Genomic DNA, 21726 nt, shown 5'->3' on the forward strand with positions numbered 1-21726 from the left:
GTGGGAGTCTGTATCCTGCTTGCAAAAATAGTGAAATCGGGCCTTTCAAATAACTCCCTACTTAGAATCAAGCCAGCTTTTTCAGTGCTGTGCCGATTGTTTTGCTTGGATGCAAACCCACTTTGTTTGCAGTTCAAAATCATCTCATGCTCTTAAGAAGTAAGGTCATAGAATATTTCACCCAGAGGCAGCCAGAGTTGGAGAGAAGTATGGGCTAAATAAGGTATGTTGAACATATATGAAAACAGAAACTGACATAATTTCCTGTCCATGAATTAAACCATACTGGGACCAAGAATACTTTTCCATGCTTATATTAAACAATATGGAGACCAGGCATAAAACATTTAGCTATTGATTCCAGGAAATACTTGCTCTTGGGAGATGAGACTATGATCTAGAGAAAACAGATTGCAAGTCAAGATTTGCTTTAAAACTTTAGAATCACTGGTCCACCTACTCAGAGGTATTAAGATATAAACTATGACCAATCCCAGATGGTCCCCTACCTTGCAAAATCTATATTAAAATCACCCAGCCCCAATGCCTTGAAATATTTCAAATATTCTTTGCTAATAAAGATGATCAGAATATGCCACCCCCAAATAAGCCACTTCAGTTTAAGGATAATTTTGCTCTGAAGTCAATTAAGAATCAACGAATCCAGGAAGAGTGCTCTCATCCTTCCCTTATCTGACTTGAAAGCAGGAAACAAATTTCCCTTTGAGGAAGGCAATCTTTTGCCCGCCACCCCCCCCGACCCAGTACTAGAGAGAGAAAATTGACTCATCATTATAGATGGCAAGTCTACACCAAAATGAATTAACAAAAACAGACTTTACTAAAATAACTCTTTTCTCCCATTGATTATCTCCAAATACATACTAGTCATTTCCCCATCATTTATTGTCCCTTGAAACCCAAACCCTCTTTCTTTTGTTAAGAAAATTTATAAGCTCCTGAGTCTCACTGCTTCTTTGAGTTTTTTCTTTTCATGCATGTGAATATTAATAAAATTGTAACTTTTTTCACACTAATTTGTCATTTGCCAGTTTAATTCACAGGAACCCAGAAAAAGAACATAAGAGTATAGAGGAAAAGGTTTCCCTCCCTGACACTGACTTCCCCATTTTGAAATTCTACCAAGACCTTGCCAAGATAGTGTTAATCCTTATTGCAGTGAATCTAATAAACTTAGATTTGCTCGATCAACAGGTTTTACTGGAGGTCATTAGAAAATTGATAGCCAACTTTTATACACTGTGTATGTAGTGTGTAAGTGCAATAAAACTCCCATCAAAAGGCAGTGGTCCAAATGATGTAATTGCATAAAACGTGGGGATATATGATTATGGGAATAGTGAAGTTCCCTTTTGCATGTTCAATCATGTCACCTCAGCTGTGATCCATCTACACTTACAAATATGATCTAGCCTTACAAATGTGCTCAAATTGTACTCTATGCTGAAAACATATGGTGGGTTTGATTGCAAAAACAACCACAAGTCTTTATCTCTTTATCTGAAAACTCTTTTATAGTGTAACTTTGTAGCTCGTCCCATCAAGAGCTAAAGTCCTTTTCTTAGCCCTTTAATCTGGGCTAGCCTAATGACTTGTTTCGGCTAATGGAATGTAGCAGAATTGAGGTTATGCCAGTTTTGGACCTAAGCCTCAAGAAGGGCTTTTGGCTTCTGCTTTTTCTTGGAAACCTCACTCTGTCACATGAACAAGCTCAAGTTAGCCTTCTGGGGACTGAGAGGTCATGTTGGGAAATGAGTCAAGGGACCTCAGCCTATAGCAAGCTCACTGCTCATCATGTGAGAGCTCAGCCTAGATCAGCAGAACCACCTACTCAACTCACCTAACACAGATGTGTGTGTGTGAGACCAGCAGAACCATTTAGCTGACCTATATAGGCTATAAATTCTTATTTTCTAAGTTGTTGGTTTTAGGGTAGTTTGTTATGCAGCAATAGCTAACCAAGGCACGTAGCATGGCAGACACGCTTTGTTTCCTAAAAACATCTATTTCCCTCTCTTTTTCCAAGCTGTAAGAATGTAAATTTTTTTTTCACATTCTGGACCTCAGAGAAGGTACACAGTGGCCAATTACATTGCCCCACAATTGCTGGCTACACCTAGGCATGGCAGCATGAGCCATCTTGGCTTCTCATGACACCATCCCTATGGTCACTATGATGAGCAAAGATGAGCATGCGAACCAAAACATGTGTCTTAGTTCACTTAGGTTGCTAGAACAGAATACCATTGACTGGATGGCTTAACAAACATTTATTTTTCATTGTTCTGGAGGCTGGGAAATTCAATATCAGGGTGCTGGCAGATTTGGTATCTGATGAGGGTCTGCTTCCACATTCACAGTAGGCCCTGTCCTCACTTGGCAGAAGAGAGAAGGGAGCTTTCTGAGGCCTCTTTTATAAAGGCACTAATCCCACAGTACGCCAATCAGAATTCTTCCCTAGGGTTTTATATATGGAGGCTAAAATTGAAAAAAGAAAATGACTGATATGGAGGCTGAGTCAGATTGATCTATTTTAGAATAAAACATGAGAGATAAATGTTTACATCTGAATATTTTGGTGAAAACGTGTATCTGTGCAATGCATTTATCAGAACAGTGAATGTTACCTCCTTCAACATACAGACTGCACACTGACTTAAAAGTGAACCTTCAGGACTTCCGCCAAGATGGAGGCATAGGTGGAAACACTGTGCCTTCTCCCACAACCAAGTTTGAATACAACAAAGGTTTGGAGAAACAAAGACACAACCAAAGGACAGAAAATTGAATTATACGGAAGTCCGACTACATCTAACCCTTCAACGGGGATGGTAAGAGGGGCGGAGCCAGCAGTGAGCAGGGTCGGGCAGGACAGGGCCCCCGACCCAGGCGCGCAGGCAGACGGGAACCAGTTGGGGTGCGGGGCAGACCGCGGGCGCATATTCGCACACAGTGAGACAGACCACACAGGCCCCAGGGGGCGAGGGCTGACAGCGGTGGCACACTCACGTGCAGTGGGACGAAACACGTGCGCCCCGTGATGGCAGCAACTGCGGCACTGGTGAGGGCCGTGGCGGCAGGTGGCGGACAGGACGCCAGAGTCCCTCTTTGACCCGCCCCCACATACAGCGTCACAACCCAGCGACTTAGTTGCCCTGTTCTAGTGAACACTTTAGGGGTCTGATCCTGCTATGGAACAGGCACGAACAACCCAAAAGATGGCGCAAGAAGAACTCAAAGTCCCAGAGCCAATAACTCTAAGCGACCGAGAAATTGCCAGCCTCTCAGAAGCACAATTCAAGACACTATTTATCAGGATGCTCACAGAACTGGTAGATTATAGTCACAAATTAGAGGAACATATGAAGGCTAAACTAATTGAAATGAAGGGAGATGCACAGGAAACCAATAGTGATGGAAAGGAAACTGGGACTCAAATCAATGGAATGGACCAGAAGGAAGAACAAAACATCCCACCAGAAAGGAATGAAGAAATGAGAATTCAAAAAAATGAGGAGAGGCTTAGGAACCTCCAGGACATCTTTAAACGTTCCAACATCCGGATTATAGGGGTACCAGAAGGGGGAAAGAAACAGCCACGAGTGGAAAACTTATTTGAACAAATAATAAAGGAGAACTTCCCCAGTCTGGCAAAGGAAATAGACTTCCAGGAAATCCAGGAAGCTCAGAGAGTGCCAAAGAAGTTGGACCCAAGAAGGAACACACCAAGGCACATCATAATTACATTAGCCAAGACCAAAATGAAGGAGAGAATCCTAGAAGCATCAAGGGATAAGGGGACAGTCACCTACAAAGGAGTACCCATCAGACTGTCAGCGGATTTCTCAAAAGAGACCTTACAGGCAAGAAGGGGCTGGAAAGAAGTATTCCAAGTCATGAAATCCAAAGACCTACAGCCAAGATTGCTTTATCCAGCAAAACTTTCATTTAGAATGGAAGGACAGATAAAGTGCTTCTCAGATAAGGTCAAGTTCAAGGAGTTCATCATCACCAAGCCCTTATTATATGAAATGCTAAAGGGACTTATATAAGAAAAAGAAGATGAAAAATATTAACAGTGAAAGGACAGCAAACACACAGTTATTAACAACCACACCTAAAACAAAAGCAAACCAAGAGGACAGCTTGATCTAGAGGAGTGGAACCATAGAAATGAAGAACACATGGAGGGTTAGAAACAGGGGGGTGGGAGGAGGAGAAGGGGGGAGAAGGCACAGAAAATAGCATAGATGGTAGGTAGAAAATAGATAGGGGGGAGGGCGAGAATAGTGGGGGAAATATAGAATCTAAAGAACTTGAGACACGTGGTTATAAACTAAGGGGGGGAGAATGGTGGGGGAGGGAGGGTGCGGGTGGAGGGGAATGAAGGGGGGAAATAGAACAACTGTAATGGTATAATCAATAAAATATATTTTAAAAAAAAGTGAACCTTCAGACTTCTGGGAAGAGAGATGCCATATTAAAACCACAACGAGCCCTGACCAGAATGGCTCAGTTTGTTGCATGTCATCCTGCAAAGCCAAAAGTCACTGGTTTGAGTCCCAGTCAGGGCACATGCCTGGGTTGCGGGCTGGTCCCAGCTTGGGTGTGTGAAAGAGGGAACCAACTGATGTTTCTCTCACCCATCCATGTTACTCTCCCTCTTTTTCTCTATCTTTTCCCCTCTCTCTAACAATAAATAAATAAAATCTTTAAAAAAAACCCCAAATGATACATAATCATTTTTATGACTTGTTGCAATTTTCTTCTTTTCCCTGAGAAAAGCAGTTGAAGCTGTGGAAATTTATAATGGGTGGAAGAAACAGATCAAAAGAACTCATCTTCCAGAAGATTTAAAATGCCTTTGAAATCTTTCTTGATGTAGACCCCATCTTATGCATTTTCTTTGAACTCTGTTGTTCTGAGTCCTGTTTGCCAACTTGTCTTGCACCATGTTTTAGACTAAAGCTCCATCTCCTGGAGAGAAATGACACATAAAAACTGTTTCACGCATCGACTAACCGTCAAACTTGGTTTGGAAGTTCCTGAGATGATTTTCTTAGTCATCTGAATGATTTCTCATTGGCAGCTCATTTTCCCCCCTTTGGAAAGAGTGCCATCTCAGTGGGGTGGTGAAACTAGAGGTAAGCTATTGATCACCTCCCCTTTGTCAAAGAGAAATTTGTAGCACAGTTTTATCTTTATATTTATGGCTTCTGCAGCAGGAGACTGATTGGAATAATTACTGTTCTTCCTTTGATCCTTTGTATCATTGAATAGTACTGGGTATTATTTTCTTACTCTCAAGAGAAATCAATTTCTCTACAGATTTTCCTGTATTTTATTTTATTCTGAAGCTGGTTCTATTTTTTAAAAATATTTTACTTATTTATTTTTAGAGAGGTGGGAAGGGAGAGAGAGAAAGAAACATCAATGTGACAGAGAAATATGAATTGGTTGCCTCTCAAATGCTTGCCCCCCAGACAGGGACCAACCCACAGCCCGGGCATGTGCCCTTGAGTGTGAATTGACCCAGTGGTCTTTCGCTTAGTGGAACCACGCCAAAGCAACTGAGCCACACTGGTCAGGGCTGAAGCTTCTCAAACGCAAATATTTTAAGAAATATTTTACATTAATGTCTTTTTTTAAGAGATTAAAAATGGTGAATTTAGTCCTGGCTGGGTGGCTCAATTGGTTGGAATGTCACCCCATAAACCAAAGGGTTGTGGGTTCCTCTGCAGTCAGGGCACACACCTCGGTTATGGGTTCCATCCCCAGTCAGGGTTTGCTCAGGAGGCAACCGATCAATGTTTCTCTCTCTCACTGATGTTTCTCTCTCCTTCTCACTCTAAAATCCATAAAAATATCCTTGGGTGAGGATTAAAACCATAATTTCTTTAAAAGGTTAACTTATTTTTTAAAATATTTTATTTAAATATTTAAATGTAGTTTTAGAGAGAGGGGAAGGGAAGAGAAACATCAATATGTGGTTGCCTCTCCTGTGTCCCCTACTGGAGACCTGGCCTGCAACCCAGGCATGTGCCCTGACTGGGAATCGAACCAACAACCCTTCGCTTCACAGGCCCGTGCTCAATGCACTAATTTATTTTTTTTAACAAACTTCATATTTTAAGAATAGTTTTTGATTTAAAGAAAAATTGTGAAGATAGTACAGGCAGTTTCCGTATAACGTGCACTCAATTTCCCCTATTATATTAGTATGGCATATTAATGAACCAATATTGATACATCGTTATTAATCAAAGTTCATACTTGATTCAGGTAGCCTCAGTGTTTACCTGGTATCATGTTTCTGTTCCAGGATCCCATCCAGAACATCACATTACAATTATTTGTCATGCCTCCTTAGGCTCCTCGTGGCTGTGACAGTTTCTCAGGCTTTGTTCTTGATGACAGTTCTGGGAAGCACTGGCCAGGTATTTTGTAGGATGTCTCTCTGTTGGGATTTGTCTCATGTTTTTCACATGATTGGACTAGGATTACGGGTTTTGGGGAGGAAGACTGCAGAGGTAAAGTGCCATTTTTTTTTTATCACATCGTGACTTATTAACTGTTGATACTGACCTTGACGTAGTGTTTGTCAGGTTTTCCACTGTAAAGTTACTCTCCTCGCTTTGTCACTGTGAAATCTCTCTGTGACTTTGGGTGACTGTTTTTCTGGCGAAGAAATATAGTGCTCTGACCCCTGTCTATCTTTTCTGGGCACTGCATTGCCAAGCTGCTCCTGGCCCCAGTGGAGATAAGCAGTGGGTATGATGGGATCCATCTGATTCAATCTTTTTTATGCAGCCATGGGGAGAGGATGACCTCGGAAGAACAAATGGAAAAGGGAATCAGAGCTGGGATCTGTCTTGGGGTTTGGAATTCTGTTTGTCTCAATCACCAATATGCTAAAAGGGTCTCTGAGTATGAAATTGAAAGAGCACTCCAGATTTAGAGTGCCTTTGTGAAGACAATAGCCTAAAAGCAAAACAGCGAAATAGAGTTGATATTGTCAAAGAGCAATCTAAAATAGACTAGGGAGGCATTCAGGAAGCTGCACTAATACACCCCCTCTGTGCGAAATTCAACTTTTGAAGTGAGCAAAGCCACAATGGCAACATCCTAGTACAGTTCCCAGAACTGGCTTGGCACCACTAGACTATATATTAAAGAATAAAGATTTTCACCTGGTAGTAGACATGAGCAATGAATCATGTATAGTATAGTGTAAGTGTGCTTGCCAGGACCAACCACACCTCTTTCAAGGCAACTTGTGTAACCCCTTCCAGAGAAGGCCCCATTTTTATGTTTGTATAAACTCTGTACCTTTCTTTCCCACTCAGAATGCAATTGGGGTTTTACCCAAATTTGTGTCTCCAGAACTTTAATTTCTAAGACTCCCAAATAAAGTTTTTGTTTGCTTTACAGTTTTTGGTTAAAATTGACATCAGCCTTCTCTGGACTTGGATGGAGATGTTGAAAAATATTCATTAAATCATTTATTAAATGACATCTTATAGCTCATGTCACTGCTAGGTTACTCTCTGAGGTAGACCTTATACCACTAATGAGACAACAACCATAGTGACAAGATTAATAAAGCCAGCAATTGTGTGTTGACTCTTGCTATGTGCCAAGCAGTGGGAATTCAAAGTAACAAAATCCATAGAATATAATACATTATATCAATAGTTTCTGGTGTACAACATGGTGATTAGACATTTATATACCTTACAAAGTGATCACCCCAATAAATCTAGTGCCCATCTGACACTGGTTATTACAATATTATTGTAACATGTACTGTTGTTATTACAATATTATTGGCTCTGTTTTCTGTGCTGTACTTTACATCTCTGTGACTGTTTTTATAACCAGCAACTTGTACATCTTAATTCCTTCCCTTTTTTCACCCACCCATGGTTTCCATCTGGAAACCATCAAAACGTTCTCTGTATCTGTTATTTTGTTTCTGTTTTGTTTTTCATTTGTTTTGGTTTTTAGATTCCATATATAAGTGAAGCCATAGGATATTTGTCTTTGTCTGACCGATTTCACTTAGCATAATACTCTCTAGGTCCATCGATGTTGTTGCAAATGGCAAGATTTCCTTCTTTTTTATGGCTGAGTAATATTCCATTATACATATGTATCACTTGTTTTTTTTATCGACTTGTCTATCCATGGGTAGTTATGTTGCTTCCATATCTTGCCAATTATTTATAATACCTATATCTTGATTGTTGCAAGAAAAGGGAGCAAAATGAACAAAAGGGAGCATGTGGCTTTTTGAATTAGTGTTTTGGATTTCTTTGGATACACGTCCAGAAGTGGAATTGCTAGGTCATATGGTAGTTCCATTTTTAATTTTTTGAGGACCCTCCATACTCTTTTCCACAGTGGCTCCACCAATTTGTATTCCCACCAAGAATGAGTAAGTGTTCCCTTTTCTCCACCTCCTCACCAACACTTGTTGTTTGTTGACTTTCTTCATGATAGCCATTCTGAAAGGTGTGAGGTGATATCTCATTGTGTTTTTTAATTGTATTTCCCTGATAATTAGTAATGTTGAGAATATTTTCATATGTGCACTGGCCATCTGTATTTTCCTTTCAGAGAAATGTTTATTCAGGTTCTCTGCCCATTTTTTAATCAGATATTTTTATTTTTTAAAAAAATTTGGTGATAAGATGTATGGGTTCCTTTTATATTTTGAATATTAATCCCTTATCAGATATATCATTGGTGATTACCTTTTCCCATTCATTAGGTTGTCTTTTATTTTGCTGATGACTTCCTTCACTGTGCAAAAACTCTTTAGTTTGATATAGACCTACTTGTTTATTTTTTAAAAATTTCTCTTGCCTGAGGAGACATATTAAAAAAAAAATAGTACCAAGAGTTGTGTCAGTGAGTTTACTATCTATATTTTCTTCTAGGAGTTTTATGGTTCTAGGTCTTAAATTTTTGGTCTCTAATACATTTTGAGTTTATCTTTATACATGGTTTAGGAAAGTGATCCAGTTTCATTCTTTTGCATGTGTCTGTTCAGTTTTCCCAACACTATTCATTGAAGAGACTGTTTTTACCCCATTGTCTACTTTGTTATAGATTAATTGACCATAAAGGGGTAGGTTTATTTTTGGATATTCTGTTCTGTTGCATTGAACTATGTGTTTGTTTTTATGCCAGTACCATGCTGTTTTAATTACTGTAGCCTTATAGGACATTTTGATATCAGGTAATGTGATACCTCCAACTTTATTTTTCTTTCTCAAGATTTCTTTGGCTATTGGAGGCCCTTTGTAATTTTATTTGATTTAATGTATATTTATTCTAGTGAAAATTTATTCTTATTATGTGGAAAAGGTCATTGGTATTTTGATATGCATTGCATTCAATCTATAGATTGAATTAAGTAACATGGACATTTTAACAATGCTAATTTTTCTTATCCATGAGCATGATGTATCCTTCCATTTATTTGTGTGTTCTTCCATTTCTTTTAATGTTTTATAGTTTTCAAAGTACCTCCTGGGTTAAATTTATTACTGAATATTTTTTTTTATGAAACAAGACTGTTTTCTTAATTTCTCTTTTTGATAATTCGTTACTGATATATAAAAATGCAACTGATTTCTTACTATTAACTTTGTGTCCTGCTACTTTACTGAATTCAATGATCACTTCTGACAGTTTTTTGGTGGAGTCTTTAAGGTTGTCTCTATCATGTCATCTGCAAATAATGACAGTTTTACTTCTTTCTTCCCAATTAAGGTACATTTATTTCTTTTTCCTGTCTGATTGCCAAGGCCAGGACCTCTATACAGGAGTGTCTTTGGTTGGTTATTTATAATTGGACCTTTACCATTTCACTCACATTTATGGCAATGAGATGACTTACGATAGGGCCCTTAGATAGCCTTAGGATGGGCTAGTCACCAGAAAGATCAAGTGATTGAAAGGTTGGAACTTCCATTCCAACCCACTATACTCTGAGGAGGGAAGGCAGAGTTGGAGACTGAGCTCTATAAAAACTCCAACAGTGAAGTTCAGGAAGCTTCCAGATTAGTGAACACACTGAAGTGCTGGGAGGGCGGCACACCCACAGAGGGCATGGAAGCAACATGTACCTGTCTCCCATCCCTTGCCCTATGCAGCTCTTTTATTTAACTGCTCTTTATAATAAACTCTTAAACATGAGCGAAGTATTGTCTGGAGTTTTGTGAGACATTCTAGAAAATGATCAAACCTGATTAAGGAGCTGAGGGGGCCTCTGATAGCCAGTTGGTTAGAAGTACAGGTGGCTCAGGACTTGTGACTGGCATCAGAAATGGGGGTAGACTTGTGGTATTGAGCCTCTTTACCTAATTAGTGTCAGAATTGAGTTGTTGAACACATAGTTGGTGTCAGAGAGTTGGCGGGTGTCAGAAAAAATCTTGCACAAATGCAATGGGGAACCAAGTGTAGTGAGTTGGAAATTTAGGGATGCCAGGAGAGCTCAGAGGAGTTAAAACTTAAAGACAACTAATGAGTGACTGTTCTACTAAAAAATGGGAAATAAGAGTATTGCAGGGACAGAAAGCAGTGTAGGCAATACTTATAAACAATACTGTTACTATTAACGATCATTTTAACATAAAAACAGCATCTTTGTTTATAACTTACTATGTTCCAGGTAGTGAAGTTAATGAATTATAGGCATTATCTCATTTAGTCCCCAAAAGAACCCTATGAAGTTTATACTATTAGTTATATAGGTTTTTCAGATGTGAAAGTTGGATCTCAAAGAAGTATATTAGTAGCAAGTAAGTGGTGCTGCTTGTTATTTGAAACCACAATAAAAAGGATGGTAGCTTTGAAGTCAGATATGGGGGAGCTTTGCAAACATAGCCCCACCATCTGCCACAGATAAGAATAAGTCTACAAAGACATGATCTGCTTGGGGAAGAAGGGTGGCTGATCTCTCAAAGGAGAAGGGCCAAGAGCCTGTTCCTCATTGGGCTTTTACTGGGTTCAATTTGCACAGGAATATAAGTAAAGCTCACCAATCAGTGTCAGGAAGTAAGGATCAATCAATAGGTAGCATAAAAAAAACTATGAGGGCTTATTCTGAGTCAGGGACAGTTAGCTAAAGGGCTATAAAATTTTGGGAAACAAACTCATTTCATATTTGGACCTTTATTAGAAAATTGAGGGCATTCTTAACAAAGCACCTTTCACAACGCCAGGGAATTAGTCATTCCTGCCCAGGGCTGCATCGCACTCCAGCATTGTTTCAGGCTTATGTCAGGCCGGGGAAGTAAGGAAGCCAAGACATTAGGAGACTTCTCGCAGACAGAATGAGGACTCAGGCTATGTTAAAGCTGAGGGGCGAGGGTACATCACTCCCAAGTCCTTCCCTGAGGTTCCCTTTTCGACCATGCCTGTCTTAGGCTGTTCCTCCCTTGAGGAACCTTACCCATCATTGGATAACCAGTCATCCCCCTGGGGCCAAGTAGGGTGAAGTAAAAGGGGGCAGAGGCAGTACTCCTACCAAGGAGATAAGCTTTGTCTTCTTAGTGGCTTATGGTGCCAAGGTCTCTTTACTCAGCCTTAGCCATGGGCAGGGGGGGGGTGGGGGGGGGTGGTTACAGCTTCTGAAACCAGGCAGGGTGGTTCCTAACAGTCAGATAAACCTGAGTTTATTTCCTTGTCCTTCTAGCCCCTTGTAAACACCTGAGCCTCACTTAGTTCTCAGTTTCCTGATGTATAAAATGGGAAAATAATCTATTCATCTCCTAAAGTGAGGAATAAATAAAATAAAGCAATCTGTGTGATGCCTGATACTAAAATTAGTGCATGGCAGGGATAATACTTTAAAAGATAATTATGTTGTTTGTGTCAGTCAGCAATTGCTGAATAACAAAAAGCAACAGAGTCTCAGTGAGCATACAACAGTAAGCATTTATTTCTCATGCATCTGCAGTTTCATCTGAGGGTTGGTGACCTTGGTGTCTCTGCTTTAGGATATTAGTCTGGTCTATCTGGATCTGGCACCTTGCTGAGTTTTGGGCTTAGGTCTGCTTAATGTGTGTTCCTTATGGAGCTTAGTCTGAGTGACAGCAGCTACCTATAAGAGGCCTTCTGGGTGGATGACATATCTGCAAGAGGTGAACCCAACTGTACAAGTTCCTTTCAAACTTTTCTGATGTGTTTTTTCAAGAACACTAAGCAATTCTTTAGTTCTCAGTAGACACTACTTGGGTGTCCTAAAATTTAACTCAATACTGACACATACTGGTCTGGAGATAGCATTGGATCTCACATGTTAAGGGTTCAGTCCAACAAGTTTCTTCCCCCACCCCAATCACAAGTCCTGTGCTTACTGACTGTTGTGACTTACTGGCCAATCAGTAAAGACCATGACCCTGACTATGACCTTAACTCCCTTAGTCACCGTGATTAATGATTTTTCCCCTCTACAGCTCATAGCCTGGAAATTATCAGAGAGGCATATCTTTGAGCAATTAGATAACCCATCTTTGAGCATGGGCTTTCTGAAAATAAACCCTTACTTTCTTTGCTGAAAATATCCGTTCATGTCTTATTGGGCTTTGATGTATGTAAGTAAACAGGCCCCTTAAATCAGGTAACAATTTCTCTCAAATTCTCTTGGTGTTGTAAAGATTTTATTTATTCCTAGAGAGAAGGTAAGGAAGGGAGAAAGTGAGGGAGAGAAACATCAACATGCGATTGCCTCCTGCACACCCCCAACTGGAGACCCGCAACCCAGGTATGTGCTCTCACTGGGAATTGAACCTGAAACCTTTGCGTTTTCAGGGTGGTACTCAATCCACTAAGCCACACCAGCTGGGCTACCATACTTCACTTAAATTAGGCTAAGGTGACATCCTAAAATGTCGTTCCTGAAGCAGGTCTCTCTGTCTGAATCTCTGGAGCAGCTTCAGGGTGGCAAACTTTGGTCCCTTCACTCCTTTCCATCTCTGAACCTCTCATGTGTGTAGGATCTTTGAGTGTCATGTATGAAGGATTTCCATACAAACATATATATTAAATTGGGTTATTTTCTCTCACTAATATTTCTCATACTATTTGATCTTTAGACCAGCCAGAAGAACCTTGAGGGTAGAGGAAAGTTTGATCCTTTCCCACAGTGTGTAAAGTGTCATCAGCTGAGAAATTCTAGTTAACATAGTTATTAATATTTCTAGAAGCTCTATTTTATCGGCTAGACTGTTTGACCTAAATACGATCACACTTAACTTCCTATAACTATTTGTAAGCCAAGGAGAGAAGACAAAAATTAGATATATAGGGTTGTTTTTTCCCCAATAAGCCTGTCTATACATTTATTCATTCAAACATCCATTCTTCCATCAAGTATTTTTTAATGTTATTATGTACTAGGTATTATATATAAGGGCTGGATCTTTATTGCCTTCATCTTTGAAAATTCTAATGATTCAAAGTTGATTCCCAAAACCCTGGGATGGTCTGCCATGCCTACTTAGTATATGGCCATGGAAACATCTCTTCACAGGAAACCCAAATGTCCTTCACTTCATTATCTTTTGGGTTAGTCAGGACACTTTGGAATGAAAGAGACTAAGAAACAAAATAAGGATGGTCAGGGCAGAGCTGGCCTCAGGGACTGGAAAATGTGTTTACCTCCTCACATACACCAATTTGATGCGAAGGACATTTTGAATACAACTGTTTAAATCAGAATGACATCAACACAGATGAAACATCAATAAGAAAGCATTGTTTAAAGTGAGTGTTATTAAACCAATGTAATTCCGTGGTCAGTGAGCTACATGGGTCAATTAAACTATTCTAATTTTCCTTGAATCATTTCAGTTTTAATTTTGCTCGAGTTAATGGCATAGGAATCAATTGTCTTCCACTTAAATTTGGGAACAAACTTTATTTAACCTATAATTTTTCCCTATTGCATATACTGATTATAATTTGCTACTTATTTCATAGTATATGAATTTACTATTGATTTACTATTTCTGCCACTTCCTATTTTCCTAAGACAAAATAGCAAAATCAATGTTTCTCCACATTTTGTGGAGAAAACTTGATTCTTTTGTAAATTTTTAACCAAAAGTAAATTTGACCCTCTGTGATGTTTAGTTGTTCTCAATGTAATTTGCATTGATAATTTATAGCTCCAATATTCAGTATTAATTAATAAAAGAACAATAGTTTACATTTACCTTTTAGTTACTTCATGAGGAAATTGTAAGTTATTTTACAAGGCAGAGAGATAGAAATGAGGGGAGATGTGAGCTGGGGAGGAAAAATTGTCCTCTGTCTTTCTATCTTTTTTCTACTGGTCTAATAAGTAAATTGGGATGAGATAGATTAACAAAACAAGATAACCACATTTAATTACAGGTGTACATATGGGATCTGTACATACATGAGAGGTTTAGAGACAGAAAGGTACAATGAGGTTAATATGACATCCTGAGCTAAGAATGAAGTAAGGCTTTAGAGGGGAGGAGGGTAATTTAGAAGAGGAGCAGATGTTCAGTATTTAGAAGTTTGCCCTGCCCTATAGATAGGTCACAAAAAGTTATTTCTGGTATTAACTCTTATTATGGGCAAGGCACTGATTTGAATTTTTTTTCCCAAAGGTTTTGAGTCAGAGTTTCTTTAAAATTTTTTTTCTATATTTTATTTATTTATCTTTAGTGGGGAAAGGAAGGAGAGAGAGAGAAATATCAATGTATGGTTGCCTCTGGTGTGTCCCCTGCTGGGAACTGGCCTGCAACCCAGGCATGTGCCCTGACTGGGAATCGAACCACGATCGTGTGGTTCGCAGGCCCGCGCTCAATCCTCTGAGCTACGCCAGCCAGGGCTCTGGTTTGAATTCTTAAAGGAGAGGTAAAATTTTCTCCTGGGCCCACAGGGTCTGGATTGTGTTTCGTTCAAAATAATCCATATGCCAGAGTAGCACACTTTGGGGAGGCCTGTTATGAAACTCTCCGTGGGGAAGGAGTATGGAAAAAAAGAGACACAGACTTCCAGTCAAGATGGAGGCATAGGTAGACATGCTACACGTTTTTCTGTGACCACAGACAGAATTACAACTAAACCTCTAATAACACTCAGAACTGTCAGAACATCACACTGCACAGCAATTGGACAAATAAGGATTTAAAGAAGCCACATTCATCCAGTGGAGTAGGAGGGGTGGAGGCACCATGTGGTGTGGAGAGGCAGTGGCAGTGGCAGTGGTGGGATGGGTGGTCCCACTTCATGTGTGGTGGATACAAATCAAGAGGGATACCTTGGGTGAGAGCAATCCCAGCCCCGGGTCCGGCCACACAACCTAGGGCACCAGTGTCGGGAAGATAAATCCCTATAACTTCTGGCTGTAAAAGCCGGATGAAAAATACTGCTGGATACTCTGGAGAGCCCACTTGGAGGGCTTACATTGTCTTAGAGTGGTATGCAAACCCACCCACTCTAGGGTTCAGCACCAGGGCAACAGATGGAAGGGCGCCAGTTGCATATGGGGACTGGGTAAAGTGACTAGAGCGAGTGCAGGCAAATGTCCAGAAGACAGACAGTAGCACTGTCGCCTCTCCAAGCCCTCCACCCACAAAGAGCCACAAAGCAGTTGCCCTATCCTGGCAATTACCTAAGACTCTGCCCCACACTATTTTCTGGTGTCTTTTCTACAATAGGCTGCACTACTAAGACAGGGAGTCAAAGCAGCTCTATCTAATACACAGAAACAGACACAGGGAGGCTGCCAAATTAAGAAGACAAAGAAATATGGCCCCAGTGAAAGAACAGAACAAAACCCCAGAAAAAGAACTAAATGAAATGGATATAACCAACCTATCAGAGACAGAGTTCAAAATACTGGTGATCAGGATGCTCAAAGAACTCATTGAGTGCAGTAACATCATAAAGGAAGGAATTAAGTTTATGCTAAGTGAAATAAAGAGAAATATACAGGGAACCAATAGTGAAGGGAAAGAAACCAGGATTCAAATGAACAGTTTGGAACAAAGGAAGAAATAAACATTCACCCAGAATAGAAAGAAGAAAGAAGAATTCAAAAAAATGAGGATAGCATAAGAAGCCTCTGGAACATCTCCAAGCATACCAACATCCAAATCATAGGGATGCCAGAAGGAGAAGAGGAAGAGCAAAAAATTGAAAACGTATTTGAGAAAATAATGAAAGAAAACTTCTCTAATTTGGTGAAGGAAATAGACATACAAGTTCAGGAAGCACAGAGTCCCAAACAAATTGAAGGCAGAGAGGACCACCCCAACACACATCATAATTAAAATGCTAAAGGTTAAAGATAAAGATAAAATCTTAAAAGCATCAAGAGAAAAATGGTGAGTGACCTACAAAGAAAGGAGTTCCCATCAGACTATCAAGTGGTTTCTCAAAAGAAACTTTACAGGCAAGAAGAGACTGGCAAGAAGTATTCAAAGTGACAAAAAGCAAGGACTTGCAACCTAGATTACTCTATCCAGCAAAGCTATCGTTTAGCATTTACCTTGTCTAGCAAGGTAAAGCTAAAAGAGTTTATCACCACCAAGCCATTATTACATGAAATGTTAAAGGGACTTATTTAAGAAAAAGACAGATCAAAACTATGAACATTAAAAATGGCAACAAATTCACAAATATCAACAACTGAACCTAAAAAAACAAACTAAGCAAACAACCAGAACAGGAACAGAATCATAGATACAGAGATCATTTGGAGGGTTATCAGTGGGGAGGGGGAAAAAGAAGAATGGGGGGAAAAGTGCAGGGATTAAGAAGCATAATTGGTAGGTACAAAATAGACAGGGTGATGTTAAGAACAGTATAGGGAATGGGGAAGCCAAAGAAATTGCATGCACAACTCATGGATATGAACTCAGGGGGTGATTGCTGGAGGGATGGGGGACTAAGGAGGGAAAATTGGGACAGCTGTAATAGCATACTCAATAAAATATATTAAAAAATGAAAGGAGAGGTACAGAGTGTGAGGAGAGGTGGGGAGGACAAGTAGAAGACTCCATAATCCATCTAGTCTCTGACTTAAGGAGCCCTAGGTCAGTTTTTAAGATGTCTCAGGATCAAGTTAGCTTTGTTGGTTCTGATTCTCTTCAGAAGAGAACAGCACTTCAGACAGATAGGCTTGGGCTGCAATCTTGCAGTCTTCTGCTTACTCCACACTTTGCTCTTGACAAGTCACCTGACCTATTTGAACCTTGGTTTTCTCATTTGTGAAGTGGGAGATATTGAGAGTGCGAATTTCATAGGATAGTTGTGAGGATTAAAAGAGAGACTCCAGCTCTGGCTGGGTGTCTCAGTTGGTTAGAGCATCATCTGGATATGCCAAGGTTGCAAGTTTGATCCACAGGCAGGGCACATAGAGGAATCAATCAATGAATGTATGGATTAGTGGAATAACAAACTGATGTTTCTCTCTCGCCTCTCTTCCTCTCTTTCTAAAATCAATTAAAAAACTAAAAAGTAGACTCCATGTTGAGTAGTGAACACAATATTTGCACACAACAAGAGCTTAGTAAAAATTTGGAAGTCAGATATTATAATTTATGATAATTTGTTTCTAGTAAATAGACCTCTAAAATTATTTGTCTTGAGAACTTGAAGAAACCCTGGTCGCTGTTTTATTCTTGTGGCAAACCTATATGACCCGTGTTATGCTGATAAATGTTTAATGACTTGCTCTCTAGGGGAAGTTAGATTGTGATTTGTATTATTTGCCAATTTCTGTGGTTTAAATATTTCACCACAGCCAATTTCAAGCTACCAGTGTGACATCATGGACCATAGAGTTGGGAAGAAATAGGCAGTTGCAAATCATTGTTCAGTATTTCTGCCACATTAGATTTAATAGACATAAACAATCTCAAAAGTGTAGATAATAATAAAATGTAGTGAAGTAACTAGAAAGTGATAAATTTTGAATATTATCTTTGTTTTTAAATATGGTATATAATTTTTATAATTCATAATTTTCAGTAATGACTGTGTTTAACAATCAATGTGCAAAAATTTCTGGAAATTTACCTGTCAGCTCTCGTGAGCCAGTTTGACTCAGTTCCAGCAAATCATTGCTTGTTATACTTCCCTCTCTCTGATCTCCATAGAAAACCCATCACCCAGTCCTATTGGCATTATCTCTTAAAAAACAATTCTCTTCTCTCCATCTTCATTGCTGCTTACCCAGCCCTTTCCTACCTGGATTGCTCTAGACATGCTTCTAAGTTTCATTTTGCACGTGCGCCCTCCCTTCCCCCATCCATTCTTTCTGTTGAAGCTAGAGATATCTTTTTTTTTTTAAAAAAAGATAAACTTTATTTTTTTAGAGCAGTTTTAGGTCCACAGCAAAAATGAGTGGATGATACAGACATTTCCTACATATTCCCTGCCCCACAATTGCACATCATTCTCCATTATCAACATCCCCCACCAGATGGTGAATTTGTTACAGTCCATGAATCTACATTGATGTAATTACCCAGGACCGACAGTTTACATTAGATTTCACTCTTGGTGTTGTATGTTCAGTGTTTTTGGACAATTGCATAATGACGTGAATTCACCATTATCATATCATAAATCAGAAATTATAGAATACTTTTACTGCCCTCCAGCCACAACTGTGGCACATTCCAGTTCATTATTTCTAATCACTTTTCCTCCCTCTGCACCTGGCTCAATTACTGCCTTCTTAAGCACCATTCCCTCATGAGAACCACATCTGCTCTCTCTGTTTGGATTTTCATTCCATACTTATGAGATGAAACATTTGTTTGTGTGTCTGATAAATATGTTTGCCTCAGTTGACAAGTTCTTTGAGAACGAGATCACACTGGTTTTTGCTCCAGCACCAAGCACCACGTGTTGCACATAATACATACTCAATAAATATTTGTTGCGTACATGAATGTTGGCCAAAGCTAACTTACTTTGTATCTATAGACCTGGTATTTCTTATCGCATTATTCCAAATAACACTGTCCAGTGACATCCGACACCTGATAGTCCCCATTCCAAAGTCTTCCTCTTTGGTTAAGAAACATCTTTTTTATTTCCAAATAAAAGGCATTCTTTATTATTATATTTTTAAATCATGGAACTCGGGCTGAATGTCACTTGACACACACACATACATAATCATTAATTTCTGAAATTGTCTACCATACTCTGTCTCAAAATTTGCCTGAGTTTTGCCTCAGAAAATTTTCCATTTCAACCCTATACACTAACTTGGGGCAAATAGAAACACCGATGTCTTTGGGTTTTAGCCACAAGTCCCAAAGTGCTATTATAGACAGAAAATTTGTTTGAGGTCATTAATACTGCTGGATTAGAAAAAGAATAAAAGTGTGGCATGTAAAGTTCTGGATGTGGTTAAAATGTGAATTTGTATGCCTCCTGACCTGCCGGCTTTGTTCTTGGTCTCTTTCATTGTTTCGTTTTGTTTCTTTCTACAAGGCTTTATCTTCTATTCAGAATCACACTGGAGACCAGGTGGTATGAATGAGTAGTGCTGTTACATATCATGTTACTGAGCCTACACTTGAGAAATCTGAACTCTGGTTACAAATCAAGATGCATATTATTTCAAGCTAAATTAAAAAATTACTTGACTGGCTAGTGAAATGCTTAGTTATTTTTAATATCATAATTACAACATGGACCTTTGCTTTATGCTGTATTCCAAGACAAAAATCAGGTAATGTACATCTTTACAGTGATTTACAGAGCACTCCTACCTATTTCTCCCATTACTGCTGAGAAATGACCAGGGCCTGGAAGTTATAATCTATGTGGGTTATTGGTTGGTTGCTCAGGCAAAAAGCCACAAGGGCCAACCTTGATTAACAGCAATTATTTCTTTAAGTCTCATAGAACCTAGGTGGAGGCCCTCACTCAGAGATAACGAGGATGCAGAATGTTGGAGCTAAAGCAAACTGAGAGCTGAGGAGGACTCTGCTAATAGACTCGGGACACAGTGGAATGTGAATGTTGAAGCCGACAATCATAAGCATCTTATTCCGCTCTTTTTTTAAAATTCCTCACTTGAGGATATGTTTATTGATTTGAGAGAGAGGAAGAAGGGGGGAGGAAGGGAGGAAGGGAGTGGAGAGAGAGAGAAAGAGAAAGAGACTTTGATCAGTTGCCCCCAGTACGTGCCCTGCCTGGGGATCAAACACACAACATTTTGGTGCATGGGTATGATGCTCCAACGAACTGAGCCACCTGGCCAGGGCTCATTTCACTCTTTTTTTACAACTATTATTTATTTATTTTAGAAGGGAAGGGAAGGAGAGAAGGAGAGAAATGTCAATGTATGGTTGCCTCTCATGAGCCCCCTGCTGGGAACTGGCCTGCAACCCAGGCATGTGTCCTGACTGGGAATCGAACAGTGATCGTGTGGTTCGCAGGCCCGGGCTCAATCCACTGAGCTACACCAGCCAGGGCCTCATTTCACTCTTTATATTGGAGTTTATTCTTTTGTCAACTTATACTCTTTATTTACAAAGACCATTCAACTGAAATGAGCAACAAGAAATCCAGAAACTGCAAGGGTTTTTGTATTTATATTACACCCAGATTGAATTTTCTAGAAACATACAAATACTTATAACAACATTAACCAGCTTATCACCAAGTGCAGGCTTTGCAGGCAACGCCCTTCACTCTTTTTGTTGTTGTTGTTGTTGTTCTATTACAATTGTCCCAGTTTTCTTTCTCACTATCCCTTGCCCTGCCCAACCCTGGTCCCACAGTCAGTCCCCACCCTACTGTTTGTGTTCATGGGTCCTTTATACCTACCTGTTCCTTGATCAGACCCTTCTCCTTCTTTATCCCCTTACCCCCTCCCCCACTTCCCCCGATTGCTGTCAGTCTGCTCCTTGTTTCCATACCTCTGGTTTTGTTTTGCTCGCTTGCTTGCTTTGTTCATTAGATTCCCTTTATAGGTGAGATAATATGGTATTTATCTTTTTCTGACTAACTTATTTCACTTAGCATAATACTCTCCAGTTCCACCCATGCTGTCATGAAAGGTAGAATTTCCTTCTTTTTTTTTTCTACTAGGTCATATTCCATTGTTTAAACGCACTACAATTTTTTGACTCACTCATTTACTGAGGGAAACTTGGGCTGTTTCCTGTACTTGGCTATTGTAAATAATGCTACTATGAACATAGGGATGTATAGGTTCTTTTGAATTGGTGTTTCAGGATTCTTAGGATATAATCCCAACAGTGGCATTGCCAGGTCAAAAGGCAGTTCTATTTTTAGTTTTTTGAGGAAAGTCCATACTGTTGGCTACAGTAGCTGCACCAGTCTGCATTCCCACCAACACTGCACTAAGGTTCCCTTTCCTCCATATCCTCCCCAACACTTGTTTGTTGATTTGTTAATGATGACCATTCTCTCTGGTGTGAGGTGGTATCTAAAAGTGACTTTAGTTTGCATCTCTCTGATGGCTGGTCATGTTGAGCACCATTTCATATGTCTATGGGCCATCTATATGTCCTCTTTGGAGAATTGTCTGTTCAGGTACTTTGACCATTTTAAAAATGGATTGTTTGTCTTCCTGGTGTTGAGTTATATGAGTTCTTTATATATTTTGGAGATCAAACCCTTGTCTGAAGTATCATTGGCAAATACATTTTTCTATAT

Source organism: Sturnira hondurensis, unplaced genomic scaffold (assembly GCF_014824575.4).
Source record: "Sturnira hondurensis isolate 20B ecotype Veracruz unplaced genomic scaffold, ASM1482457v3 Scaffold0018337, whole genome shotgun sequence".
Classification (NCBI taxonomy): Eukaryota; Metazoa; Chordata; class Mammalia; order Chiroptera; family Phyllostomidae; genus Sturnira; species Sturnira hondurensis.